Source organism: Haemaphysalis longicornis, unplaced genomic scaffold, assembly GCF_048455015.1.
Source record: "Haemaphysalis longicornis isolate Haplotype H1 unplaced genomic scaffold, Haemaphysalis longicornis Haplotype H1 scaffold_13, whole genome shotgun sequence".
NCBI lineage: Eukaryota > Metazoa > Arthropoda > Arachnida > Ixodida > Ixodidae > Haemaphysalis > Haemaphysalis longicornis.
This window is the reverse complement of record NW_027526233.1, coordinates 41198672-41209189: the sequence shown is the minus strand read 5'-3', so window position 1 is coordinate 41209189 and position 10518 is coordinate 41198672. Positions and strand designations below refer to the sequence as shown.

General features: G+C 44.2%; 1 long non-coding RNA gene across 1 annotated transcript; it reads right to left on the bottom strand.

Moving 5' to 3' along the window:
- Window positions 1–1474: 1474 nt before the first annotated feature.
- Window positions 1475–6822, bottom strand: LOC144164044 (uncharacterized). The gene is made up of 3 exons (XR_013321015.1): window positions 6618–6822; window positions 4088–4172; window positions 1475–1605 (listed from the first exon to the last, which is right to left on the bottom strand). It is a non-coding gene; the product is annotated as an uncharacterized LOC144164044 (long non-coding RNA).
- Window positions 6823–10518: the final 3696 nt, after the last annotated feature.

Sequence of the window (10518 nt, the reverse complement as noted above, 5' to 3'; positions counted from 1 at the left end):
ACACAACAAATTATCCGCTTGCTTATTACTGATTATTTTAATCAATAAATCCAACCAAAATCAGTAATCAATTTATAAGCTTTTCAACGAATCCGCCAACTATTCTCACTGAAATGTTCAAACCAGTACTACATATAATGGCGTTTCAGCTAACTTCAGCAAAATGTTCAAAATAAGCCGATTGCCGGTGAACTCTAAGATGACGCGAACAAATATATGTTGCTCTGTTTTCTATGTAGTATAATAATCTATTTTTTGTATTTTGGAAATTATATAATTAGTTAAGAATAATTAGCCAACTACTGAATCCAAATTCTGAAGCAACGAAGCGAGGCAAAAAATTCCATTTTGAATGTTGCTGAGCTGTTTGCAGGACGTTCGAATGAACAGTTCCGTATTTCTACCTATTCCTTATTAGTGTTTTCCAGCTTAGTCATGATGCACTCCAATTACAAAAGAATAGAAACCCGTCACGGGACATGCACGCTTAGGCCTCCTGAATGAATTGATAACAAACGTTCCGCGCACAAACGGACAAAGGCGCGCTGTACCTTGAAAGCCGACAGGTCGACGATGTCGGCGTTACCTGTGCCATTGGCGCAAGTGATGTGCTGCCCTCGCGACAATTGCGTATAGCTATTAGCGGATGCAGCGGTAATCAGCTGCGCCGCTGACCTGTCACATATTAGCGGAAACACGCAATATGGCTGTTTGGCTGACTTATTGTAGTGTTTAATGCGCCGACGCAAGGCAGGTGGTGAGGTGTGCCGTAGTGAGGGGCTTCCTATTATTTTGACCACCTGGGGGATCCTTAACTGTGCTGAAATATCGTACACGCGGACGTTTTTGCTCTTCGCCTCCATCAGAAATGCGGCCGCCGCGGCCGGGAATTGAACTCGCGACATCGTGCTCAGCAGCGCAACCGCTTAGCCAATGAGCTACCCCGGTGGATCTGTGGCTGTCTGTCAACGGATCGTGTGCGAGCAGTGCAATCCCGCCGCGCCCTTATGAAAATTTCTATGTCCAGTCAAAAGACAGTCTGCGTCCCGAAGGAAACAGACTGCGTGCGTCCTGTGTGTTTCCTCTGTGTTGGAATTTCGCCACCGACTTTCTGCGTACTCCAAGTGTCCCGTGTGTTTCCGTCCTCCATGCGTCCAGTCTATCTCCCAAAGGCAACACAGACACCATACGGCCTTTGTGTGTCCCCTATATGTCTTGAAGGCAACAGACCGCATTCGTCCCTTGTATGTCCCCTGTATTGAAATTTCGCCACCGACTTTCTGCGTCCTCCAAGAATCCTTTATGTTTCCATCCTCTACGTATCCCACAAGCTTCCACCTTTTGAGTGCCCTTTGCATGCTGTCAAATAACAGTGCCCCACAGCCAGCTGCATGTAGAAAATGTCAGCCAGCTCCACAGTCACTGTTTCATGCTGCAGCTGTTTCTGTAAGAGCAACCTGACGAAAATCACATGAATCACACGACTCTTGCAAATCTGACTATTTTATTCAGGTTGGATCCATACGTGCTGCTGCCGCCTGCCACACCAGGTGTCGCCTCATCTTTACCCCTCACAGGACGGGATAGCCACTGCCACGCTTGAACCTGAAATGACAAACGCATTGATCGCATATGAAGGGGTTTAAACAAACACGTCTCAAACATTTGCTGGTTATGCTTATAAATATAAAGGAGTGTTCCCATACAAAACTGAACCAAGTATCCTGAAAGAGAAGGTATAACTTCTAGGTTGCAAAATTAGCCACAAAATTTAGACCACATAAATTAACTAATGAGCTTACGAACATCAAATATGACATACTGTTACATAGCCAACACAACCCAGAACTAAGTACTGTTTAGATTCATGGCCTCCTCATGGCAGGCATTTATACAGCCTCGCAAGAACATTTGAGATGAGATTATTGCAGCAGCACTGTGGGAACAAAGCAATATGGGGGGGGGAGGGGGGCAGGGAAGGCAACATAAAATTGCATGAACATGCTAAGACAGGCATTGATCAGTCATCATCATGAGTAGTTGCTTGTGTCTACGCGTTCTTTGGAACCTATAAAGCCAGCAGTTTTATTGTGCATTTCGTTTACGAGACAGCACTTGCATTGTCTAGTTTGTTTGTCTGTGCTTGCTTACAAAAAGCAAAATGTACATCACCATGAACTGACCAACCTCTGGGTTGGCTCCTCACTTTTTATATTTCCTTGTGTCGATGGGTAGCAGACACGGGAACAGAAATAAAAAACAACCCTAGAAAAACGTGGTGGATAGCACACTTGCACCCATCATTGCACGCGTGCCACGTGGTCACTCATCCCAACAAATGTACAGTGCACGGAGTGACCCCCAAGAAGCGAAAGCTGGGCGTGGTCGCTCTGTACTTTGTGAAAATACAAGCTACTAGAAAGCTTTGACAGATAGCACAAACAGTGCAGGTGCGCCAACTTTGCACCATGGCACGAATTTTTTAACGCACAACAGAAAACGCACCGGTATGTCAGTTACACCGTGGAGGAGAAATTCGAAGACAAACCAGGACATCAGTGACAGTGAAAGGGTTAAAGCGGTCGAATACAGCAAATTTAATTTCAGGGTTTATGCTTACCAGCAATGAGGAAAGCTACCGCAGTAACTTGAGCTGACTACTCTGTAACGTGCACTCAAACGCTAAAAACACACAAGTATTTTTGCATATGTTTGCACACAGAGCATTCATACTGTTCGGAAATAATGCAGGTTTTTATTACTATAAACATCATAATATTGCCCCCAACCACGCCATTTGATTTGTTTACAAAATATTTTGTTACAAGCACCTGGCCACACCCTGCAATCTTATCCTTTTTTAAGGGAACCGTCTTTTTCCCCTTTTTCCTTTGTATGCTGCACCAGCAGTCCTGTTTGATATGGAAAGGGTGTTGCTTTGCGATCCCTATCCTAGCTTTTCCTGTTTTTTATTGAAAATGTTCTCGATCTAAATGAACGAGTGCAAAAGAAACCCTGCAGCATTCAATTCGCCAACGCTCATCCATGCACGTCCTTTTGCTGACTCCTTCGAGGTTTGTGTATTTTTATGTTTACTGCGGAGCCCAAGTTTGCTCCGATAATCGATATTTTTACAAAAACCCTGCATTATCCGTGGCTACATAACAATATTCCAAACAAAGTCTGATACACAAACCAGAACCCCCCACAGCTCTTTCTTCAATTGCTGAGTACCCTTCTACATGAATAATTGTAGTGTTTAACGCGCCGACGCAACGCAGGCGATGAGATGCGCCGTAGTGGAGGGCTCCGGATTAATTTTGACCACCTGGGGATCTTTATCGTGCGCCGAAATCTCGTACACACAGGCGTTTTTGCTTTTCGCCTCCATCAGAAAAGCAGCCGCCGCGGCCGGGAATCGAACCCATGACCTCGTGCTCAGCAGCGCAACGCCTTAGCCACTGAGCCACCGCGGCGGGTACCCTTCTACAATTAGGACCATCATTATAGTTGCTAGAGTAAATAGTTGTTCGGGGGGGGGGGGGGGGGGCTACGATGTCCAGTGAAACTCATTACACTACAAGAAACAAAGTGGCAAAAAGGCACGCAATACACCCTTTTCACTGCTAGGCACAAGTTGCATCTAGGGCATTGAAGTGAATTCACCTAAATTCTATTTCTGGGTGCATGGAATTGTTTCACTGATGTAGTGTAATCCATAATATGACTTTTGAGTAGAAGTCTAAAGATCTAGCTCATCTGTAATAGGCGGTAGAAGAAAAATCCCCACACACTGTCTGTGGGCACCACGCAACTACCACAGTGAACAAGGGTGACAAAGTCGTTATTAATTATTTCATGGAGCAAGGATGCAGCCCTGATGCGACAAAAAAAATAAGAAAGGTACCAGGAAGTTTCTCACCCTCATCGGATCCTTATTTTTTGCCCCATCTCTGCAATGTTTCTATGTCTTAATATCACTAAGGTACCACAAGAATGCCACAATGGTTTTCTAAATTTTCATGTTCTCTCAGCCTTCAATATCGAGATTTTCATGCATTTCACAGCCGTAATGAACTCCACTTACAGGTCGTGCAGGATAGATAGAAACAGGAGGCAGCCAATTCTTCTGGTAGCTCACAACGTACATCGTCCATGTGAAACACCTGGCCCTGTAAAAAATGGAAGTTCAAGTAGTAAACAAGCCGTAAATATGCGGTATAATGCCGTGAAATACTCGCTCTGACAGGACATGACAGAATTTCTTTTTTGTAGGTGCAAAAAGGCACCTTCAGTTCTTTCAAGCTAAAAAATAAGTACAGTGCTCACTGATTGAAACGCAACACTGCGAGCGCGTGGCCGCCAATACATGCAGCGCCGTCCATGGACGCCGCTGTCGCTGACAGCGCACCGCTGTCGCTGCGGGGAACCACTGCCCGCTTATTGGCAACCGGAAGCAGCAAGCTTATTGTCAAAACACTCTCATCCTCGTGGTATACCACAATGCAACACCTAGCTTCCACGGGCGTCCACTGGCGGCGCTGCATGTAGCGCAGGCCACGCGCTTGCAGTGTCGCGTTTCAATCCGTGAACACTGTACATACATGACAATCCTTACAAGGCTTTCAGCCATACTTTAAAGGAACAGAATCATCGTTACACTGAATTAATGTTAAACTAAGCCTATTAAATATCCCTAGGTGGTAGAAATCTGTGGCCCCAGATTTCCACTGTGCAAGCATATTCTCTGGTCCAGAGGGTGCGAAACGTGGTTACGGCTTTTAAAGGAGAAATGAAGAAAAAACACAAGTTTGGTTCATTCAAAGGATTCCGTTGCTAGAATCACGCTGACACCATTTTTAACATAAACTCCACTCAAATAAGCTACAAATTAGGAAAAAAGGAAATGGCCATGCGACCCACCAGCTCATTTCCCGCAACAGAACCTATGTCATACCAGCCAGCTCTGCAGTTAGCGGAGGGCGGCAACAGCAAACGCGAATTAGGCAGAGGCTATAAGCTTGCCGAACGAACTATTTGCGCTTAAATTTAGGGCACATTCTTTTTACAGTAGTAAGAATGGTGGGACCAACAGTAAAGGTTAGGAAAGCACACGTAAGCATAGAAGTACCGATGCGTACTGATGTTGGTACTGCGCGCACTATGCTTGGTTTAGCTGCACAGGACTGCGGGGCTTTGGGGTTGTCTCGGACAACAATGGCCGATTGACACAAGCAACGGTGTCTTACGTGACCATATTTGTGGAGCGAGCACTATGTTTCACGAAACGATTATTTTCTCGCTGAACAAAAACAAGCCACGTTTAAATACGGTAAAAACAAAACAAAAGCAGAAAGCGGCTTGCCACGGTATGGTGGCACCATCTAGGTTAACTAACGGTAAAGAAGGCTTCCCAATCGGCTGCAGAGCGGTCGCTTCCTGTGATGTCATTGCAGACCCTGAAAATGCACGATTTAGCGGGAAAACCAAAATTTTAGCTTAAATTAATGAATTTCTCAGTGAATAAAGCATCGTTTGCATTTGGACAAGTGCTGGGGGCACCATACCACACGAAATCTTTCGAATAACACAAACTTGCATTTTGTCTTCATGGCGCCATTAAAATTCTCTCTGAGGCACATGGTGAACGTCTCAGCGTGCCAATACCTCTAAGGGGTAGGCAAGTTGAAATGCTGACGAAACGAAAAAACAGGATGGTGAAGGATCACGGTGGCAAGCCCACGCCCTGTTGAATCTTTTTCGCACCGTGATTGTATCCCCATCACATGCATATTTCTAAGAATCAACACGTTTTACCCATGCTGAACATGTTACGGTCAACACAATTTATGCAAGCCAGCTACAAGTAATGTCACACCACACAAGAATTTCTGTCTGATCATGACGATGCTGGATGAGCTTAGGAAGGTGGAAAAATTTCTTGCATTAAAACAGTGAATGCTGCCCTGTGACTGCACCAGTAATGCAGGCTGGAACAGAAAGTTTTCAAGCTGCGACGTCTAAACAATTATCTGGTCAAATGTTCACTGTCTAAAGACCTTGTGCATGTGGTACTACTTATAAAGTTGCTAGCAATGCTTAAATGTTGAAAATTCAACGTATATGCAACTCTTACGTATTATAACTACAAATGTAATGCAGCCTCCTAGCATTTCTTAACCCGTAAACGAAACCTACTTGTTAGAACAATGCTACGCTGCCTACGTCCTGTAAAAAAATATACTGTGGGTCAACTGCCTCCTAAAGAAAAAAAAAATCGGGGAGTGGGCGCTTCGTTTTACAACCATTACCACAGTTTTCTTTTTTTTTCATGCAACAAACTTTAGCGTCGAATCCACCCAAGCCAAGCGGCGGCCGCTGGGCCGTCAGCATAATGTTTTCGTTGCCGGCAATGGCAAGGGGGTCGATCACTCACACAGCATACTGGCCGCCGCTCCTGGAAGCTCATTATGACCGCGCCGACGCAGCCGGTAATTTACAATAAAAGAAGCGCGGCGAGCCGAACACCAAGGAATATACTCAACACGTTTAACAAAACAGCACTGCGGCAACGCGTAATAAAATTTTAACATGCACCACGATAAACAATTACTTACGGCAGAACACGCAGCATTTTTCACACGTCGCGTCGACAGACTGGAACTTGCAGTAGAGACTCTTGATTCACGTAGGCACGCACAACTTGTCAGGTATTTTGTCAAATGGCGACCTCGATGTGCGTTTGCTACAGCAGCGCAGTACGGCGACGACACAGACGCTTTGCCAGCACTCACGATGTTTCAGGTGGCACAAGAGCCCTAACACGTAATATTACGGCAGGAGGAGCACGTAGTAATCCACGTAACACCAGCAAATCGAAAACAAACCACCAAACACCACGCACAACGAACCAGCCACGTCGTTTCTTGCGCACCTATAACAATGACTGCATATATGCTAGCCTAGACGAGACCTATTACTACAGTTGGCTATCTAGCAGTCATAGAGTTTTAGCATTTACTTTCTTCCTTCATCATCACCCCTGAAGCAAACTAGGCAGACGCAATTATAGTATTTCTTTAAAGTTGATAATAGCAAACATATATAGAATGGCAGTATATTTTCTTGATGCGAGCAACGTCTTTTGTTGTCGTAAGTTGTTGCTACTCAAAAGCGAATAAAAATGGATTAACAAACGAAGTTATTATCATCGTCATCTACATCTAGATTGACTGTTTTGTGTTTTGTCCAGCGTCCAAGCATTCACCATTCACTGTTTGTGGGCTTTTCACAAACAGAACGGCCGGATAAAAAAATTATTCCCCGCAGACATACGCAAACACACGCGCACACGCATACACACACACACACACACACACACACACACACACACACACACACACACACACACACACACACACACACACACACACACACACACACACACACACACACACACACACACACACACACACACACACACACACACACACACACACACACACACACACACACACACACACACACACACACACACACACACACACACACACACACACACACACACACACACACACACACACACACACACACACACACACACACACACACACACACACACACACACACACACACACACACACACACACACACACACACACACACACACACACACACACACACACACACACACACACACACACACACACACACACACACAAAAGCACCGTGCGTCAAATCCACGCAGGCAAACAATTTACTCAAATGGAGGCTTAGCAAGACTATGTGAGCTCAAGTATTTACACCTAGGTTTACGACATGATATAAGTACTATTTTCGCAATACTGACTCGCATTGGTCGGAGCAAGCGGCGAAACTACAGCGCCAAGTGAATGACTGGCGGGGACGGCAGCTGTCCATCTTTTCTCGTGCTCGGGCGTGTAACACGTTCCTTGTGACCCGACTTCTTTATGTCCTACAGGTGTTACATTGCTCACGACTCAAGATCCAGGCTTTTCACCGGATTTTTGCAACCTTCATTTGGTGTTCGCGTAGTGAGCCAATGCGTCGAGATAACCTTTTTCTTCCGGTTGTGCGAGGGGAACTGGGGCTTGTTCACCTGTTTCTTTGGCAGCTTCTTTCTCGTTTATTCTACTTTCGAGATGTTCAACATCCTTTTTTGAAAGCTGTACTGCAAATACGTCTTGCACATTTTCTCCCAGATATTGTGGTGTCTTCCCTGTCTGTGGACGCAGCCTGAAGCCCGCGAGGTTTCCTCAAAGAAGGGGTTGACACAATTCGCTTCTTACAGGCTCGGTTTAGCCTTGAGTACATATTTACTGCTACGCGCGAGTCTATTTCTGATGCCCTGGTTTCTGGGCTTTTTCCCACACTTCTATATCGTGTTCTGTACCTACAGTGTCCGTACCAGGATGTCCTCAATAGAGTGTGTAAAATGTGTGTTCCGCCAGGTGTTAAAACATTTTTCTTCAAATTACACACTGGCACGCTCCCTGTTAAAACTTGGATAAAAGATCGGGGTCTGTTTATAGCTTGGTCGACCGACTGTCGGCTCTGTACTCGACCAGAGACAATTGATCACTGCTTTGTAGACTGCAGAGATGCTATCTTTTTCTGGGACATTCTACAGCGAACGCTCAAAAAAGACATGGATATTACGCCTTTCTCTATCCGATTTTTGCCATTCGACTATCCTGGTGAGCCACCTTATGACATGTTCGTGTTGATTGGTTTGTACAGTCTGTGGCGATGCCGCTTATGTGATAGGCATGCTGAGCCACCAAGATCAACTAAGTCTTATTTCCGAGAAACTGTGGCATTTGTACATAGTGTGTATAGTTCGCTTGTTCAACCACCTGACTGGTTCCCTCTTTTGAACGCTTGTGTGTGTTTGCCTGAATTTTGATGTATATTTGCTTCTCATAACTTCAGGGTATAATTTTGTTTGCTTGTATTCGTCGTACTGCAACGTCCGAGCGTATCTTCCCATGTAATAAAGAAAAAAAAAGAAAAAAAAAGTTTTGGTGGCTTGCAGGTTAAGTACTCGCCTACTGATTCAAAGGGCGGAGGTTCGAAACCCGCTCAGTGAGCTTTGTTTTTTTTTTTAACCGTGCTTTAATTAAAGTTTTTCTGCCTTACGTTATATTTTGACATTGTTGTTGCTCTTGTTGCTCTCGTCTGGCTGTGTCCCTTTTTTTCAGTCGCAATATATTTCTACCGCAAGCTCTGCCCCAAAAAACAGTACACCGCTCAGCATTTAGTTGCAAGGATAAGCTATTTGACAACGACCCTGAAGGAAAACACAGACTAGGACAATCGGAAGCCACTTTTTAGGTTGTTTTTGTTTTCTTGCTTCATTTTCTATTCGGCTTTTTGTGTTCTTTTTACTTTTTCTGGTATGTATATTCTTCTCCCTCCCACTTTTTTTCGCAATGGGAGGGACGAGGCACTTCGAACAGCCTCGTTCAATATGTATCCTTCTTACGCCACTGTTTCATACAAACGTACCAGTTGGTAATATTAATTCTGCGAATTTATCAGACCTCACTAGCACGAAATAACGTATACAGTGCTGCAGAATTTCCACAAACCATCGGCATTGTTTCTTACCATCTCTAGCCAAGCCAAAAAACTGAACCTTTGGAGTATAATTAAGGCTTACAAGCTCGACTTTATGTTTACTTGAGGAAGCACAATCTTCAGAAAAAGAATGTAAGGCAACAAATAGTTATCCTTCCTCCCAGTGTCCTAGAGGCAACACAAAAGACATAAGTCAGTCTTTTGACTTCATTTTGTCTTCAGTACATACATAAGCCACAGCATTATATACGGGACACAGAAGAATTAAGACAACAAATTCAAGTTCTATCTTACAGCCTTTGTCCTAGAGGCAACACAGGGGAAACAGGCCAAAGTCTTTTGACTTCATTTTGCCTTGAGTACACACATGGGCAATAGCATTGCGGAACTCAGAAAGAGAAGAAAGCAAGTCATTTTTAAAGTTTTATACCTCTCATCCGAAATAAAATCTTCGTATAGAAATTTAAACTTTGTCTTTACCATAGTACATATAAAGGTAAAACATCATGGCTGTTTATCCGGCAGTCTATAAAAAGTACAGAGCCTGTTTATGTCCTAGAAATAACACAAAGTAAAAGTCGAAAGAAAGGCGACACAGTCAACATGCAGGAGACACAAAGTAAACAGAAAGGAAAAGTTCATTTTCATAAGGGCGCAAACGCGCTGGTCACGTAGCGTTGTTTTTTTTTACTTCGCGAACATCATGAGTAAGGCCTGTTTCACTGTTGCCTTAACTGTCATTATATCTTTACAAAATGACACGTCCTGGCCAACCGAATTAGGGACACGCCCTCTTTTTTTACGTCAAAAGATCACGATATGGCTTTAGCGTCGGTAGTCTGAACATAGCTGAACCTGAAAAACATGAATACCTAACAGACAGAAAGACAGAAACTCTTCATAAAGGCGTTTTGCAAA